The following is a 19,973-nucleotide window of genomic DNA, read 5'->3' on the forward strand; positions in this document are numbered from 1 at the left end:
TTAAAAGGCACTTGTTGGAATGCGTCCGAGCGTAGTCGATCTGCTCGTTAAAATAGCCCCCAATAATCTGCTTTCGAGGATCATAGAGATTCCGCCCATTTACGTTTTGCGCTCGTCCTAGGGGGAGCACCCTCCTAGCTCCTGGACGGAAGGACTCGCGTTCATCCTGCACCCCTCGGATGCATCCACGCGTGTACGCGCGCTCATAGAAAAATCGGGAAAAATCACAGCCGAGAAAACACAGTACTTGAGAAAGGAAACAAGAACAAAGTCTCTTCGCAGTCTCGTCTCCGGTCTCGATGTCTTTTTTTTTTCCTTCGGGACGCAACAAGCACAATGAACGCTTCGATACGCGAGAAATCCTTTCTACCGATCTTCGCTGTAACGACTTAAGCAGTTGAAAGAATCTTTCAAGGATGATTCTCTGCTGTGAGTTTCTCTTTGTTGCATGGCATTGTGCCGTGTGCGTGCACGCGTGTGTACCCGTGTTTCCTTTTCACGAGAGAGAGAAAGAGAAGGTGCGGCCAGTATACCAATATACCTCGATATCGTGTTCATGCTCTTTTCTCCTCATATCGATCACCGGATGATCGGTTTACGGCTCAAGTAAATTATTGCAGCAAGAGTAGGGTCATGCTATAAATGGATTAGCTCTTACCCGACAATAAGCTATAAAAAATTACACGACAAAAAATGCGTAGAAAAAGAAGATTTATTTTCATCATTTAAGTGTGTGGACTTAAACGAAGGTAAATTTGATTTTTTAAACTGAAAAACTCTGAGAATCTGTTTTCGAAGTAAAACAGCAGTAAATATGAAGCTTCAAATATGTAGTTTCGTGTAAAAATTATTCTGAGATGGTTACATGTACATTTCTGTATCGATGATAAAAGTGCTTGAAAGACAAATGAATTAATTTGATTTAATATATTATTTACTTGTTCAAGGAATACTAAAATACGAAATACATTTTTCTTTCTGATAATTTCAGATAAAACGTTAAATTAATTTCTACATAATAAAATTATCTATTCTATAAAATAATATATTCTAATAAAAGCACTTTTTCTTAACAAACGTTTGCAAATATTTTTAAAATAATTCAAATAGTTTCCCTTAATATTTAAAATATCTTTTCCAAATTAATAATTTGTAATTTTTTTTCAAAAGCAATATGTATAAAAATATTGCATATTTATTTAAAATCAAATCCATAAATCGAAAGTAGCAAACTTATTTTAGGAATTATGTAATATTTGCATTCTGTCTTTTTATTTTTCATTTACGGTTAAAGACTCAATCGTCAACTAGCACGACTTTAAGTACGACTGTCAAACGGGCGCATCGTTGCATTTCTGAGAGCATTTGCATCATTTGCAGATGCGATGAGCGCGCAAACGGGATGCACACCGAGCATCCGCAGATGAAGAATAGTAGCCCGCGAGCGAGGAGGAAGGCCGGCGGGCCATTGCGGGCGGCAGGCCACCATGCTCGCCTATTATGGCAACCGAGCTATGGGGATTCGAAGAGTGGTCCTGGACCAACGGCAATCCGAATAAATAAAAAGGGAAAATAAGATATATGCGTGTGGGTGTGGCAGCAGGCGGGACCCGGGCTCATTGCCACCTCCGAAGCTGTCGGATCTCGCACTCGCCGATAGCTATACTAGTATGCGTACCAGGGGAATTCGTGCTTCGACTGTACACTATACCCAGCACTTGTGTGTATCTTCTTTCCCGACTGTGAATCCCTATCCTCCTTCCGCTGCTCCGAAAACGTTTTTTCAATCGTTGGCCGACGTTTTAAACCTTGTAATCTTGCGTCCTGAATCTCGAAGCAATGTCTCACTCATTTTCGTGTGAAACGTCAGATTCGTTTTTCCAACTGATTTTCGACGGATTTCTAAGATTTATCGCCTGGATTTCTTCTCATATATTTTATTTTTGTGCGTGAAATTTCCTTGAATAAAGCAACTATGATAGTTATGTCTAACGCAGTAAAAGATAATTATTAATATTTTTAATACTATTTTATGTTCTAAATTTTTTTATTACATACGTTATGATGATTTTTAATTATCCATATAATATCTACCAAAAATATTTAAGAAAATATATTGTTTAATTTATAAATAAGAAAGTTTAGACTATGAAATTGACAGTTCGAATAGGAACACAAGATAGAATTATTAAAACGTTATTTCACATTAATGATATTCATATTGTCGATGTTAAATCATCTGAAACTTCGTGGTAAACATCGAACTTGTTTTTCTTTTCTCCATCGCGTGTCCGACATGGCGAATGTTGGAACGAAAGATCGTCGCGCGATCTAAATCGTATAAAGGGTTGAAGTTGATAAAGTATCCTTTCTGAGCGACTCTTATGGCTAGCGATGATTATCTCTCACGGAGCCACCTACGAGAGAAAGAGATTAGAGCCGGTCGAGAAAGTATGCCCCGGAGAAGCCTAATCGCCGTTGTTCTACTTGCGGCCAAGTCCGATTAGAATCTCGACACCCACGCCGAGGATGCTCGCGAGATGCGTTTGTCTACGTCACGTCAACTTTTAGATACGCAATATAGCCTCTAACTATGCGAGTAAATAGAGGTGGGAATAGAAAAGAAAAACAGAAATATTGGCGCTTATGTCATTGTATACATGAGATACCTGATGATGGGCCTAAGAGCCAGCGGGATAATGGACGTTGTGAAATTTCTGCTATTATGAAAGGGAGAATTGAAACGTGCTAAGATATGCGATAGTTGGATTTAGACAACTGCCTGTAATAAAACTGACGCCTGATAGGTATCGATCGTTAATCCACTTTCGCCAAATCCACTTTCCACCAGAGACAGAAAGTTCAATCTCCTGCTGTGACTATGATTTTACACACAAAGGGGAGGACCCGTATTACTGTCAAATAAGCTCCTAGCTAAAAAGATATGTTTCCCTAAAGAAAACAGATTTAACTGTAGATTTCTAAGTGTATTTCTATAACGAAAGGTGGAAGAACGATTGTAGAAAAAATGAGTAATTCTACAGATATTGAATTCTCTTTTTATCTATAATATGTATATTATCCTTTAACGCATTTTAAATGAAAATAATATGGTAAAAAAATTATATTGCAATTATATCGACTGAAAAACCAGGCAACATCTAATGATGCAACTTCGTGTAAACTCTGACTCTTTACTTGCTTGTCCGAGAAATTTGCACGACAGTTAATTGCGAAGTATTAAATGTTATGATAGTATGCATTATCAGTCGTATTCTTCCGTTGCGCATCTGAAATCGCTTCTCCATACTTTTCTGAAATTTTAAGTGTATGATGAGAAAAACATGCGTAACGATGCGCGGTTTCAGGCGAAACGGAAGGGACTTGGTAAAGCGGTTTTATTAGCTCGTTTGTTCTCAAAGGTGGCGGTTTCTTTGTCGCGACTAGTAACGATCGCGTTTTACTACCGGTTTCAGCGATTAGGGGTATCATGACGTTTTGCAAATAAAGAGAAAAAAGGGGGGCGACGCCGGATGATTTAGCGGTCGTAAACGATCGTAATCAACCGGGGCCAAGCTTCGTCAGTGTATCAGGCACTTTAGGGTGTTCGGGAATTACGGAGAGAAATATATTAGCTAATATAATATAAGTACTTTATGTTCCATTTGACAGGAGACATTCGGTCCGACAGGATTTGCAGCTGTTCGCGGCCTGATAAGCTTACGATACGACCACGTTTATCGGCTATGCTCCTTTTATCGGCATGTTTTCTCTTTATTTTTCGCGACGACAATATTTTGAGCACACTTCGCATATACAATCTTTATCGAGAACTTAGTATGTTTGTCGGTGCACTGTCGCGTAACCGTGCCACTTTCTCTCCTCTTTTCACATTAATCTTTCGGAACATTCGTACAACGTGAGAAATTATTTTAGCATTATTTAAGAATAGGAATCATACTATTCCATTCTTGAGCATTATTAAATAATGTGTTGACACATCAGTCCTTTTTTTCTCAATTTAAAAATATGAATAATATAAATAATATGTTTTCATGATTGAAACATCTTTTAACTGTGTGTATTATTTTATTAAAATACATTACAATAATTGAATAAGATAAAATCGTTATTTTGATTTTAATACTTAAATTTTAGTTAAAATAATTATAAAATCTATCAACAGAATTAACTTATCGAGTAATTAATGCATTAATCTATTTGGTAATAATAAAACAAAATTATATGCAACGAAATAAAAAAATATTAATATATAGAAAAGAGCGAATTTTTTTTTGAAAAAAAAAAAGATGTATTTTTTTAAAATTATATCTCTCAAGATATGTTATATTGCAAGATTGCATCGCAAAAATATTTTTTTCTTCGTGCACTGTTGCTGCGATTCGCGACGATTCACCGAGATGAGCGAGACGAAAATTAATCGAATAAAGAAGTGTTAATTGCGTTATTATGAGCGGCCAGCTTATCGAGGGCTCGCCCGTCCACCGAAACGATCGCGATCTTATCGCGTCACGTCTCCCATTGTACGATTATTAAATACGATGATGCGGCTCTATTATTCAGGCATCTCTCGATGGCAATGATCGGTGAGAGTCGATCTCCGATCTTTCCCCCTGATTCCCTTCCCTCCCGCCCGATCGAGTGCCACGAAAAGATCGACGAGACTTCCTGCGCGGCTGCGCGGTGGGTCTCCCGATGTGATCTGCGATGATCTCTGTTTCGACAGCGCTATAAATAACGACTTATATAATAATTTCGTATCTTTATTTAGAGCGCATAAATATCGGCATTAATATTAAATTTTTGTCAATATAATTATGAAAAATAATATTTAAAAATAGTAAAAATCTACGAAATCTCTATTTTCGTTTACAATTTAATCGAATATCTCGTCTCTCATAACGTTACTGTCATATCAGCGCGGTGACAAAAATTGATGGCGAGCGATAGCCGGCAAAAAAGTTCCATTACAAAATCAAAATATACCAGATTGTATTTTAAACTCCCAACGATTTAAAGTACAGATCTCGATCGAGGAGAGACCACCCGTGCAATCACGTGTGCGCTCTCGAGGTAAACGCGTTTCTTCGTGAATCTTCGCTGGATGTCGATCGCGATCTACGATTCTTCGATCGGCGAACGAGCCTTCGGGCATGCCCCGAGGGAATCGTGGGACTCGTCTTGATCTGTCGATCTCGGCAGATTGATTATCGTGAGATTGTAAGCGAGGTTTTACAGAGATTTTTACATCGATTCTATGTTAGTAAGGCTCATGTAAGTTTTGTGTTTTTTATTTCATACGAATTCAGTGTTTTTCCTAATCAAATTTGCAATGCAATAAGATATGGGATATAAGAAATTGAAGAAAAAATTTTATCATTTAATATAGGATTTGACAAATTAAATAAATTGATTCTAATTGTATCTGTAATTATATTAAAATTATCGTCATATCAGATCTATTATTACGAAATAGACTTCTACATTAATTTTTCATTAAAAATTAGCTTTGGATAGATTTTTAAAATATTTTTTCTTTTTAATGTTAATTTATTTATTTTAATTAATTTATTTATTTTAAAATTTAAATATTAAAATTTATCAAAAATTAATATATATTTTAATTTTTCTCCTAAATTATTTCGATCGTACAAAGCGCTTTTATATTGTGGCGCTTTCACGTTTATAAAACTTGTAAACGATGATCGCAGACGCAGAGATTATCTTTTGCGCGTCCTTTAATTATTTATTTAAGAGCTCGTAAGTCGCGACGTAATCAATATCTTCATGTGCGTGCTTCTATTAATATGCCTCTATCTATATAAGATAGACACTCGTGAATTAATTTGTCTTCTCTTGTTTCTCTTGGACCACTCTGTCTTTCGACTGGTTTAAATTACGTCAGTGTCTTTTACTTACTATCACATGAAAAAATAAACCAAATTTATTCGATATCGAGTCTACCGGAAATGATTTTTTATGTGTGTGTGCTAAGATAAACAAAATACAACAAAAATTTATTACCTGTTGTTACATATACTTGCAAAAATTCTAAATATTAACAAATAACATTGCGTATAATATAATTTATAGTTTTGCAATTTTTTATCAAAGTTATATATTTGTATATAACTTTATATAACAATCTCTTTCTCTGTTCTGCTTTTTCTCGTTCGCGTGCAAAGAGCCAGATTGAAATCGGCGTTTATTAACGTTTTATTTATATGTCGTGATTAGAGCTAACCGATCCTATGGCAAAATGAGGCATAATATAGAGTCGCGGCGGGTTCATAAATACTCATTTGTACGAAGCAGGGTTCGCTCTCTGGATTTCCACCACCGCCCAAATCGCCTTCGTTACGTTTATACGAATGGCAGATCCGATACGCGAATTTGTGCACATAATCAACAGACGGTTATTAGTTGCTGGCTATATTTATTGCGACGATCGTCTTTTCAAGCATGACTATAACATCGCGAGATTGTTGTAAAACCAATAGACGATGATAGAGCAATATCGATGATAAATAAATAATTGCACCTTTTAAATAAGATGATTAGCTTACTTTAGCGATCACGATAGATTATATTATGTAATATTCCAAATTGCGTGTAATCATCGCGATTACTCAATTGCCATAACGGAACAAGTTTAACTGGTAGCAATAAAGATATACGATAGTGATATTCTCTATAATTGCGCGATACGCTGCTTTTCTTAAACATTATCATACTGTATGTGACGTAAGTTTTAATCTGTCACAATTTTTTTAAATATAATGTAAATAAAAATCATGTATCATATTTTATATGTTATATAATGTATCATATGTATCATATTTTAGATTTAATTATTTTATCACAGTTTTTCACACGAAATCAACTATAATGTAATAAATTATAATTTAATAAAATATATATAATTATCTTTATTAATATGAAAATTACGTAATCAACAATTTATTTTCAAATTGTATCAATTAACTATATCAATTATCATTTAATACATATATATAATTTTTTAAAGAGAATTTCGAAATAAATATAAACTATCGATTACATGATTTTTGTAATAAAAATAACCATATATCTGACTTCATAAATAATTTCGCAATCATAGCGAAGATGTAGCGTTAGATGAAGCAATTCATAATTCAAGCACGTTATATCGAAATAATAGATAAATACACCAATATGCTGCTGACTCGAAATTTCAGACTAGCACGTACGGTAGCATAATGTTTCAAAGTGATTTCACTGTATAAGCTAAAATGTAAGAGTAAAATGTCAGATAGAAACTCGCAGCTCCAAGAGTAGTTGATTATCGCGTGTTGATCCGCGAATCGATTAAGGATCGTTACGTGCCTCATATTGCGCGGCTCGTGGATACATCGGTGGCGGATTATACACAGGTTGGATCAATCTACGATTCGTTTCAGGCACAATACTTGACCTTTTCTCACGCTACCACATCTTCGCCTAGTCAGGAAGTAATCGATGTTCCATCGTTATTGCAGATTTATCATATGACTGTTTCTAAAATATGATTTTTCTTATCCCGTGATAGATTTTCGATGAGTTTGTATAGTTAGATGAGATTTATTCAAATGACAAATTTATCTATTTATTTTTATAATAATAAATTTGCAACTTTTATATAACATCATATTATTAAATTTATAATCTTGGAAAAATTATAAATTTCTATAAACTTCTATATATATATTTGTGTATTTATAGAAGTTAAAAATGTACAATATATATAAAAATTTAATATCGTTATAATTTTAATTTTAATTAAGAGAAGGCAATTAGATGTTTTGTTGTCATGACTGTCATGCTGTCAAGTTGCAATGCAATATTAAACAGCTTTAAAATATCTTTGTCATATATGTCTTTGTCAAATTACAACTGGAATGCTAATTACATGATGGAATTTCTAGTTTTAACTTTGCATTGTAATCTGCAATTGTCTTCTCTGATTTGTATTAATTAACATTAAATTTAAATATCAAATATTACGAAAACGACTTTCATGATGAATCAATATTACCGAGGAAATTAAAACGATGATATTTAAAATTTCGTTTGACGAAACAGCATAATTAAGATCTTTATCATAAATGCAACGATCAAACGCAGCGATGTATTATGATGACACTTTCTTTCGTGTGAATTCATCGCGCGATATGCTGTGTAATGCAAAATCACAATGCATCGACCACCTACGAGGTAAATAGTCGTGGGAAATATTTAATATTGTTTTCCATCTTGTAGAAAGCGATTTATAAGATTTTGAAATCTTTAGAAATGAAGGATTTCTTGAATGAAAGTGGATTTTTCTTCTGCTTTTTTTATTTTATCATCCGTAGTCGCCTTTCCATAATTTTCTTTTTAATTAAAAAAACGCAGATATTATTTTTTATTTTTTTTCTTTCTTTAAACTCCCTTTTTTCTCCCACTTCTGCTCTTCCTGCTCTCTCTGTCTTTTTTTCTCTTTTTCTATCTCCTATTCTTTATTTTTTGGAACAGCATTATCTCATAATCGACCGAATGATTCTGCCGTCCACTAGAATGGCATGGCCTGCTGAGCATACGTTTGAGTTCGTTAATGTTCGCCCAGAGAGTGGATCTAATGAATTTGATGACTCCTTTCTCCGTTGATCTTGCCTCCTCCCCAACCAAGCATTCCTTTGACCGCCATTCTCTTTCTTTTTGCCCGGAGCGTGTTTCTTCGGTGTCGACGTAACACATGGTATCTTTATGATCCCAGCAATAAATCGAATTGCTTGAGATGAGTGTTTTTACGGATACAACAGACTCGAGAAATCGCGTTTCCAGCGACGAAAACGACACTTTGATAAACACTTATACTAAAGAGATTTCGGACTATGTTCTCTACGGAAATTGTCAATTGTACTGCAAATGTCAACAGAAAAAACCAAAATTGCTAAAATTAATCTTCTTATAAATAAAATAATCTTACAGATAACAGATAAAATAATTTTTTAAGTACTGTAGTAGATAAAAAATAAATGTAATATAACTGTCTAGGAAAAAATAATTCTGAGCTCTTGCAAAAATTCGTACTATTTAAAATTAATATTTTGAGAAAATGATTAAGATGAATGATGTAGAAGAAAAATATTAAGATGATATAAAGTAAGAGATGATTCATTAGCAATGAATTATACTAATATGCGCATGTTCTCTGTTTAATTATTCGTGTAATTAATATATCGACATGGATGTTCGCGCCTCTTAATATCATCGCAGTGATCGTCTTTAGGTCTTTAGTGGAAAACAGATATTACATCTAAGACGCATAGAGCCTCGCTGAAATAGGCTGAGGTAAGTGATGGCCACCGTGGCGATTGGAGGGGTAGGAGAGCCCCGTAATTAACAATCCATTTTGTATTCGGCTCACCTGATCGCGTCGTGTGCGGTCCGTGACGTCATAATTCGGGGCCCCTTCGAGGCGTACCGCCCCCTTAATGCGGGCCCCGACACCTCTCGGCTCCACGATGCAGCACGCACTCTTCCTTCTCTCTTCTGTCTTATTCTCTTTCGCCCCTACGAATAGGTACAAGCGAGAGAAGAGGAGAGACCGAAGAGAGAGATTAACGGGTGAGAGAAGAGGAGAGCGAGAGCGAGAAAGATATAAAGAGAACTCCTCTCTCGCATCTCTTCGTCCTCGCGCCATGTATATGTGTATGCCTGAAGATGCCTGGATAGTATATACACCTCGAAGGCGGTCAAGGGGGATATAATAGCTCGGCCGGACTTCACACGATGCCGACTGGTACACCGGCCGGGAGGATGATACAGAATCTGGTGAGGCCGCGTGAGGGAGAGAGATGAAACGAGAGTGGACCTCCGAGAGAGGTTCTGAAGACGCGGAAGAAGCTACCACCACCTCCAATCTTCACGATCCTCGCAGATCGTTCCGATCATCTGATCTTCCGGAAGATGTCGCGTGATTATGTTTTGATTTTTCATATGGCTTGTTGATTTCATCGATTAAGCATCTTCTATGCCATGACTCATGTCAAATTATCGATAAATAAATAATATAATATCGCGACTACTTCCGAAAATATTGAAAGGCTCAATTAAAGGCGCGAGAAATCGAGACAAATTATAATAATTTTCAGGCAATAGAATCGTTCTATTTTTGCCATTACTATTGAAAATATCGCGATCGTATGCGTGTCGCGGATCGAAACAAAAGGGAAGAGAAAGAAGCTCCGAGGAGAGGCAGATTAGGCTGCTCGGAGGTGTCAGGGTGAAGAGGAGGGAGAAGAACTCGTGCAGAAGAGTCGAAGGGTGGGCCCCGTTACCCGGCTTTGTACGAGGGGCCTCTTGCCGCTGTCAGCCCGCGGGGGCCTTATTTCAAGACCGTACCGAATCAGGCACGACAATCGCCCTAATATCCACACGAATGCCGTGCCGGAGGCCCCCACGGTGCAACGGGGCCCGCCGATGAGGGAGGCAGCGGAGTCCTCGCGATGAGTAAGAGATCTTTCTTCTCTTCCTTCTCTTTCTCTTCTCTCTTCTCCTCGCTCTTCTTCCTGTTTGTTGTTTTTTACCTTTAATCTCGCATGTCTTGAAACTTTGCTGGGTTTTGACTGTCTCTCGTGAAACTAAAGCGCTTTCATTTCAAAACAAATAAACAACTCTACGTTTTTAACCACAATTCGTTGGAATTCTTGAATTCAAAAGTATAAACAATATTCGTGTGTTTTCAACAATCACTCGAACCAAGCAACTGTTTGTTTCTCTATCAAAAGCAATAATTAACATATTTTTACTTTATTAAAATCTATCGATATACGATTTCGTGGATCTATTTATAATTTTTAATGTTAATAATTTATATATTTATCGCTTAAATGCATGACAGGAAACTTAGAAAATTCCATGTTAAGAATTGAAATGATACGCTAGTAGTTTTTTTTTAATTTGTTAATTAAAAATACAATGTTTTAACTTACTCGTCGGTTGCAATTAATATCTAGCATTATCTGTCGATCATTAATAATCCTATATTATGTGGGAATCTGTCTGGAAGAGACGCTTGCACGGAGGGACCTATGTCAGACCCGCGGGATAAAAACACGTTGTTGCTGACGCAACTACTCGCATTGTCCGGGGATGTAGCGCGTCATTAGTGGAAGCTTCAACGCTACCATCGCGCGCTTTACGTCGGCATTCAGCGATTCGCCTCGTGGATTCGTTCGCGGCGAGCCCCGAACGAGTAGGTGGCTAGCAGCTAGCCGGTCCTCTCGGGGAAAGAGAAAAAAAGGAGGTCGTTTAGAGGGGTTTAATGGGGACCCATGGGGGCCTATGGGGGGGGCTTGGTTTACCGAACGCCTCCGCCACAAAGCCCCCAGCGAGGGAATAAACGCAATCGTTACGTCGGCATTTGCCGGTGTTCGCACCGGCATTTAATTGTTTGTCCTTCCCTTTCAGACTGCGTTTTTTCCTTCTCTATCTTCTGTGCCAAGATCTTCCTTTCTTTTTCTACGTGATGTAACTTCTGGATTAGTTTGTAACTGTCAATGGTCGAACGATGAAACGATATTTTATCGATTTTATTATATTAATACAAGACTATTTACATATAAATGTTTAACATCATTATAAATGCATTTTTTCTGATTTTCAAATGAAGATTTAAATATTAAAATTATGTAAAATATACCTTTGTTCTCAGAAGATATATTAATTATCCAATTGAAAATAAATGAATCTATAATCGATTGATATAATAATTAAATGCGTATAAAATAAATAATACGTATCATTCGAAAAATGAAGTGCATTTTGCAATCAAAATTTTGAATTTTTTCTTATTTTTTTAAATGAAATAAAAGAATACGTGTAATGCTATTTATGTGAAGAAAATATGATTTTAATATTTATGCTTTAAATATATTTTATTTTAAATAAAATATAAAATATGTCGAGATGGTAGTCCTTTAGAACGTGTTTTTATGTGAGATATTAATATTTTGTAATATTCCCGGACAATTTATGAATAAAAATAATGTTTTTTTGAATTATTTATCAAAATTATATATCGATGGATTACCAGTTTCATTATTTTCAATTGATTTATAGATCTCTTGAGATTATTCAAATTGGAGTATATTTATCAGCGTGTAACGTTACACATGACAAATAATCAATGCGTTACTGAGAGGCAAACATGACAGTTTATTTTCATCGTTAATCGTTCCATCTTTTTACCATCTAGTCCACGGAGTTCCTTTTATCCGTTCCGATAGAGGCGAGTCGTGCATCATGGCGTAGTTGATAAACGGATTAAAAACTTTGAATCTAATTGGACCCCACGATTGTAAAAGAAACCCTCGGTTGGCCTTACTACCACGCGAGATTAGGATTCGTATAGTGCGTGTGTATGTATTTACCCTCCCGGGGAGAGAGCTTATCTCTCTTTCATTGCCGGCTTCCAATCTATCGTTGGAGAACCTGCCTGTGTTTATCCATATTTCCCTCGGGTTTCCAATCGTTTTACGGTCTCCTTAATCGTCGCTTCCGCATACTTCGTCCGCTGTTGGGTGCGTTGTTATCGGCTATGTTATCAAGACTAATATAGCGACTATTGCCGTAGGAATTTTTAATAAGGAACTACCTGTCGTATCGCGTCGCTTTTCTCTCTCGATCCCACCCGAGAGAGGATAGTTTGTTATTGGTTAAGTCGAATATAGACATAAGTTATCGCTACAGCTGATCATTCGAGGAGATACGCGCTTCTCTTTCGTAGAGTAGTAACGTTTCTGATTCGCTGAGGTCGAAAATTGCATGTGCATTTCTCACGGATTGTTAGCAAATAGTTAGGATTAGATAGGTACATGGTCTTGTGTATTACGTACGTTAAATTGGAAATTGCTATGAAAAGTTGCTTGTATATAATTTAATATAATTTATAATTTACATAAAACCGCTATAAAAGTTTTTATGATGTTCTTGTTTTCATTTTGCTAACGAAAGTATATGTTGTTGGATAATATTGATCGATGCTTTATAGCCTTTTGTCGTAATATGAATCCGATTTTCATAATTCGAAAATTTAAAACACGCAAAATCCATAAACGTGGAATATTCAAAAGAATCGACATAGCTATTGCGAAGGAGGAAGGAAGGAGCGAGTATGGTGCCGCGGTACCGCGGCATAATAACAGAGCGCCGCACACAGCCGAGCTAGCTGATGACTTCATTGAACTGGGCCCTCTTGGGCTTCGGGCCCAGGACCTCCCTGAAACCGCCTCAAATTATAACGCCGGCTCGGACCCAGGCCCGCTTTTGATGGGTCCGAGACACATCTTAAGCTTCTAGCGAGACACACAAACAGATTTGCCACGAAACCTCGATTGGCAACACGCGAACGAGGAGGAAATTTCTATATTCCGTGTTAATCGGTTGCTAATATATTAATCAAGCTAAAATTTTTTTTATCGTTCCTGATGTATATATATTAAACAGATACTACGTTATCAAGAAATTGCTATCGGGAAGAATATTATGTCGTAAATATGAAATGCGATGATTAAACGTGGCATTAATTAAATCTTAATTACTGTTCCTTTAATATTAAAGTATTGAATCATATTTATTTGATTTTATTTCTTTGCGTTTATAGTAAAAATTATGCTATTTTAGTATCATTTTGTTGATTGTATTGTGCTCGAGAAATCATTATGTATATGAAATCGTTATGTGTAGATATGATGCATAGGTATTTGATTACAACGCGATTAGTATTCGCAGTATATATAGCATGGGATATGAGAGAGAAGAAGATACAAGATCAATATTTGAAAATTTTTCCACGCTTATGTACATATTATTATTATACATATTAATTTTCATTATTATAAATACTAAAATAGCAAATAAATTATTTTTTCTATATTGTAAAAAATAAAATCATATAAATTATATATATATATCTCACTATCACAAAAAGACAAGAAAAGCAATTCATTTCACACATAAGTAATAAATAAAATAAATAAATTATAAGTTACTTACCATTCGTCGTTAGCATTTCCGGGTCCCTTCTTCTTCTCGTTCGTTTTTTTGTTCACTTACACAATACTCGCGACAATACGATTAATTACGATCACTCGCACACTAGAATACGATAATCACAGCGTTTTGCACAGCACATTCGACATTAATCATCGACACGTGTATTATATACGTAATGATTCGCTATGATTCTGGAAAAGTCAACAATTAATTCACATTAATAATCATTGATGTATTTAAATTTTTGTAACTTTAATTATTCGATCACTTATATATTATTTCGCAATCTTGATTTGAGAAATGTGTAATAAACAAATTATATTTCAATTGTCTATGTATCTAATTCAATCTGATAAATCGTTTATAAATCTGTCTAAAATGTGGTGCGATATATACTCGATTCTAATTGTAAGAATTAAAAAAGTAATTATTCTTGCAAAGATCGGAATTAAACTTTAATTTATAATCATCTCTTATCTCGCTCTAATATCACTTTGATTCCTATCTCTAAATCGTACAAGATGCTTGTTATGACATCATCAAATAATCGTCATCACGATACTCGTGTCTTTATTAATAGAATTAATTAATCGCACGGAAATAAGTTAAACTTTTACGATCATAGCGAATCATAGCGTTTAACCTCACGCGATTACTTTTCGCGATCACATTCCAAAGAATAACACGAAGATAATACACAGACGCGACGGCTCATACCGCTGCCTACCCCCTCCAGTCTCACCTCATGAATGACGACAAAGCCAATCGAGTATAAACGCCGAAGGCCGAAGACGTATGTTTTTTGATACTACTACGAAATATTTAAATATTTAAATATATATATAATCACGAAATAATAACGAAACGATGGATCGAGAGTTTAAAGTAATGAATAGATGCGATATATTAACAATTAAATCATAATTTAAAAAAATTCAAAGCATATAATATTCCACATTTCATATTGTGTGAAATATTTCGTAGTAGTAACAAAAAGACATATGTCTTTGGTCTTCGGCATATTAATGTTTAAATCCGATTGATTTTGTTTTCATATGTATACACAAAATCACGAAGTAATAACGAAACGATGGATCGAGAATTTAAAGTAATGAACAGATGCGATATATTGACAATTAATTAATAATTTTAAGAAATTCAGAGAATATAATATTCCATAACTCGTATTGTGTTAAATATTTCGTAGTGATAACGAAAGACATACGCCTTTGGCCTTCAGCCTTCGGCGTATTAGAGTTTATATTCGGCTTGTTGTCATTCACGCGGTGAGACTGGAGGGGGTAGGCAGAGGTATGAGTCGCCGCGTCTGTGTATTATTTTCGCGTCATTCTTTAGAACGCGATCGCAAAGAGTAGTCGGTGACGCTAAACACGATGAGTCGCTATGATCGTAGAAATTTGCGATTATCAACGATTAACTTATTTCCGCGCGATTAATCAATTCTAGTAATAAAGACAGTATCGCGATTATTTGATGATATCATAGCAAGTATTTCGTGCGATTTAGATATGAGAATTAAAGCGGAAAAAGGTCAATTATAAATTAAAGTTTTATTTTGAAATTTATTTGTGATAATTACTTGTTTAATTTGTAAAATCGCGATTTATTTCTCATCGCACTTTACATCTATGACCGATTTCAATATAACTTGCTCATTTTCTTCAATCGAGATTGCAAATTAATGTAATTCGGATGATTCAATAACTTAAACTCTTAATATTAACCAATTATTAACAAGTTTATTTCGTGGATATAAGACAACATATAATTATATGTTAGATATTGTATACGTAGAACGTGCATGTATAAAATACACACACATTGTGATACGAAATACTTGCTTTAATAACTTGCCAGCACATTGTATGTACGTAATAATGCTTGTGTCGCGTTTGATTAATATCGGAAATGCGGTTGAGCGATCATCATATTCTAGTGATTAGTGAGCGAGTAACAGTAATTAACCGTGTTGTCACAAGTGCGTGTTATGTGAGTGCGATAAAGGAGAAACAAAGAAGGGAACAAGAGAAACAAAGAAGGGAACAAGGGGAAAGCATGAGGCGATGACGGAGCAACTATAGAAGGTGAGTGATATACATATAATTTATTTATTTTATATTATCGTGTAATATAATAAAAGAAACATATGACCAAAAATTCTTTAGAGATATATGTATATGATATATATATATATATATATATATATATATATATATATATATATATTAGAGGCTTTACTTTGAAATTTTACAATATTTAAATAAAAAATTTTCTTTTTATAATAATTAATATTTTTATATATTTATATAAATAATTCAATATTTTTTATTGAAGATTATATGTAGTGTTATAAATATACATATTGCTCTACTTTTCTATAAAGAGACGATATATGTTTTTATCAAGAATTAATAAAGACAAAAAGACGAAAATTGAATGAATTCTCTCTCTAAAAAAAATTTTATATTTCTGAGTTCACAAACTGATAAATTATTTACGATTAATATACCGGTCGAAATGCATGCAAGAATCGAAAGCTCGATCACGGCAATAATATCGTGTAAAGAGGAGATGAGAAATAGAATGAGAGAGATTTAAACGGCAATGTCGACCATGAAACAAGTGGAGAACATGCTGCGTACATGAAATCACCTAACTCGGTCGGGTCAGCCGGCTTATCCTCCACTTCTCTGTTCTCCCCGATCCTTCATCACAGATCAGACCGTATCTATATTTGCTCGTATACGCATTATAAACGGGAGATCTTATGGGAAATAGAAAGTAGGCACGCGACGTTCGTAGTTGCTCCATGTGTTTAGCTTATCTGAAATTTACGAGCCGAGTTGCCTCGTAATTATCATTGTAGAAACTCGTGTCAGAGAAAAAGAGGAACATATGATACGAAGGTAGATACAAAGGGAGTAGAGAGAAACACAGAGAAACTACTTTGTAGCGCGTATCTCGAGGTCGTAAGCTGTGTAATTGCTACGGCGCGTTTACTCGGGCATCTGTTTACCCACTTCGATCGCGAAATGCGCCGAGCTGTAAAGCTTATTCGAGATCGCTCGAATCGGTTTCCATCTTGGTAAAAGAGCGTGCTTATTACCCGCATAAACGGTCTACCGATTGGTATCTACTGCGTATTAATGACGTTACCACGAAGTTGTTTTGCAACGATTTACTGTAGTGGTCTCGATAATTAGGAAAAGTACCATTACTGCATGAGATGGATAGTGACATCGATGTCACGTTGTGTGAGAAAAGCGCATCGATCTCAAGTAACATCTCGATATATCCTCGATTTCTAATATCTGATTGTACCGACAACCTGTTATTAAGATTCTGAGTGCAACATCGCGCGTTTCGCAGACCCTTTCACGTTTTGAAGTGTCTTTTCTACAAGAGGAAAATGTTGGCTGGAGATTGTATATCTTTTAATGCGAATCGACTGCAAAGAATCGAAAGGATTTTGAAAGGTAGATGATAGAGTGGGGCGCGCAATAAATCGGCGAAACGTCACGATACAGAAAAACAAACGGATTCGCTTCGTCTCTGGTTCTTTGTCGTGGGACCGATGACACACTATTGGTCTCAACTATAGCTTCTGGATCCACTGCTCGATTACAAGGCCCAACTCGACCGTCTGCGACGCGGCCTTGCGAAATTCGTGGCAAAAAATGTCTGCTGATCCTCCTTCTCCACCCCCTCTTCCCTATCCTTGCACCATCGTTCACCTCGTTTCTCCGTTCGTTCATAGATTCGATTAGAATCAAGATTGTTTTTTAAGATTTCATAGATGATTATTAGTCTAAATTATAATATGTATGGAATATAAAATTGACACGTGTGATTTCTATTGCAAAATATGTTTCGGTAGTTCGTTGACAAGAGAGATAATAGATTAGATCTCTGAAACTCGACAAATCCTTCTTGAGATGCTATTAGTGCATGCTTATTATTTGATAAATTTGGTTTGCATTTTTACCATAATTGCTGCTATTTATAAATCTAAATGTAAATATTTACAATATATTTAATAATTTATTTTTCTCTTCTTTTTAAGGAACTTTCTTTTCATTTGTTGCTTGTCCCTAATTTTAAATTTAATATAATTTTTAATTTAAAAAAGATTCATATATCAAATGTGAAAAAAGATATTCAATTTTAAATTAATTATTTAAATTTCTGCAAGTTTTTTTAAACAATATATGGAATTATCGCGCGCGTTGAGATCGATAGTCAGCAATATGTAAAAATGCAACGATCCCCTCGAGAATTTGAAACCACAAAATTCAATCCGCAAGGTCCAGATCATTAGTAGCGGAGCTAGGCGAAAACTCTTGCCATTCTCGTGCAGTCAATTAGCCGAATTGATTACCAGACACCCGTGACTTTGGTCGTTATAACGATCCATTCCTATTACTTGCCCCGAATGCCTAGCGTGCCATCGGCTAAGCGGTATGCAGAACAGCGAGGATACAGCGAAAATCGGGACTAAAAAAAAAATAAATCGGGCCATTGAACATTCTGCAGCTTTGTCGAGACGCGCTCACACATCGCGCGTGTACATTAGCGTGTCTCGTCCCTTTTTTTCCACGTTTTTTTCTCTTTCTCTCCTTTCCTTCCTCGATATTCTCGTCATAATAAAAGATTCTGTTCCTCCCTCTATAACGCCGGTCCGCCTCTATCGTTTCGAGCAAGCAACGGCAGCGTGTTCGAGCAGGTTCTCAGGAATTCACGACTCATGCGGCGACCGGGTGTTCAGGTGAAACGGATAATGGCATTTAACGAATAGGAATCGCGTTGCACCGAGCAGGTCCAAATTACCGGGTTGGGCTAATGTACAAATGACGTCCGATGACGATCGTGGATATTGTTCTAACACCTTTCTCCGAGCGCATTATTCCGTGAGAACACGACCCGCCTCTTTTTTCCATTTATTATTCTAGATGGATATCGAGCCATATTTTCGTAGATTCTAATTGTCTTAATTTTTCAACTTGTCATTCAATAAATCAAGTTAAGCTCATAATCGATTTTTTTAAGCTCAATTGATTGATTTAATTTAAAAAAAATATAATGTATACATGTTAAGAATTTTTTAAATTGATGTTTATTATTAAATATAATAATTAATCTATATTATTGAGATGTTGAGGTGCGTATATTTCCGATAGAAAGCATTACATACTCGGTCATATTTTTTCACGTATAAAGATATCAAGACAAATAGATCATTTCGCAAAAAAATGATGTAATAATTAACATGCAAGATAGCAATCGCAGAATTAATATGCAAGTTCAAACACATAATCGCTCGCAAAGGGGTGCAAGAAGAGACGAATTGAGACGATAGAGAAAGAGATGGCGGAATAAGAGAAGCGACTCTTCTCATCTCTGAAAACTGGTCTGGTGCAGTTGCGGTCTTAGGAACAGAGGAGAGTCGAAGGAGCTGCATTCCCTAGTAATTAGTCTTACCCATAAATTACTGGCTATTTCGCGTCTGTGTTGGTCACGAGTCGGTAACACCCGTTCCCTTCCGCCACGTTCCAACTTCCCCCGCCGCTCTTCCTATGCTTTTTCGTATTGGTTTTGGTCGCTCAAAATTTCTCTCTCGTGAAAATGACATACGAAAGATGCAACGACGCGACATACACATCTCAAGACTCATGAACATAAATTTGTAAAATCTTGATCGTCTTGTTGACGTTTTTCTTACATGCGTATTTTCTATAAATTATTTCTTATACGCTTTCTTCGGTATCTTTTAATTAAATATGGATTTGCACGTAATTGACTTCTCTCTCTTGAATAAGAATTTACATAATTTTATTACAAAATTATGTAAATTCTTTCGATCGTCTATTAACATC

General features: G+C 35.6%; 2 protein-coding genes across 6 annotated transcripts in view; one reads left to right on the forward strand and one right to left on the reverse strand.

Annotated features, from left to right (window-relative positions):
• The window catches only part of LOC105258969 (protein Wnt-10a), a 40,137-nt gene extending 25,374 nt beyond the window's left edge, over window positions 1-14,763 (reverse strand). Inside the window, exons 1-2 of one of the 5 annotated variants that reach the window (XM_025415385.1) lie at window positions 14,723-14,763; window positions 14,080-14,270 (exon numbers count right to left, since the gene is read on the reverse strand). The gene's annotated coding sequence lies outside the window, so the exon portion shown is untranslated. Of the gene's footprint in view, window positions 1-14,079; window positions 14,271-14,597; window positions 14,628-14,696 lie in introns of those variants that run through there. The other 4 variants (XM_025415388.1, XM_025415386.1, XM_025415387.1 and 1 more) reach the window with 4 other exon arrangements.
• A 1,137-nt stretch (window positions 14,764-15,900) lies between these two features.
• Window positions 15,901-19,973, forward strand: part of LOC105258968 (protein Wnt-6) — a 42,618-nt gene continuing 38,545 nt past the window's right edge. The window contains exon 1 of the mRNA XM_025415391.1: window positions 15,901-16,184. The gene's annotated coding sequence lies outside the window, so the exon portion shown is untranslated. The remainder of the gene's footprint in view (window positions 16,185-19,973) is intronic.

The sequence above is a fragment of the Camponotus floridanus genome, unplaced genomic scaffold (genome assembly GCF_003227725.1).
Source record: "Camponotus floridanus strain SB8 unplaced genomic scaffold, Cflo_v7.5 scaffold12, whole genome shotgun sequence".
Taxonomy (NCBI): domain Eukaryota; kingdom Metazoa; phylum Arthropoda; class Insecta; order Hymenoptera; family Formicidae; genus Camponotus; species Camponotus floridanus.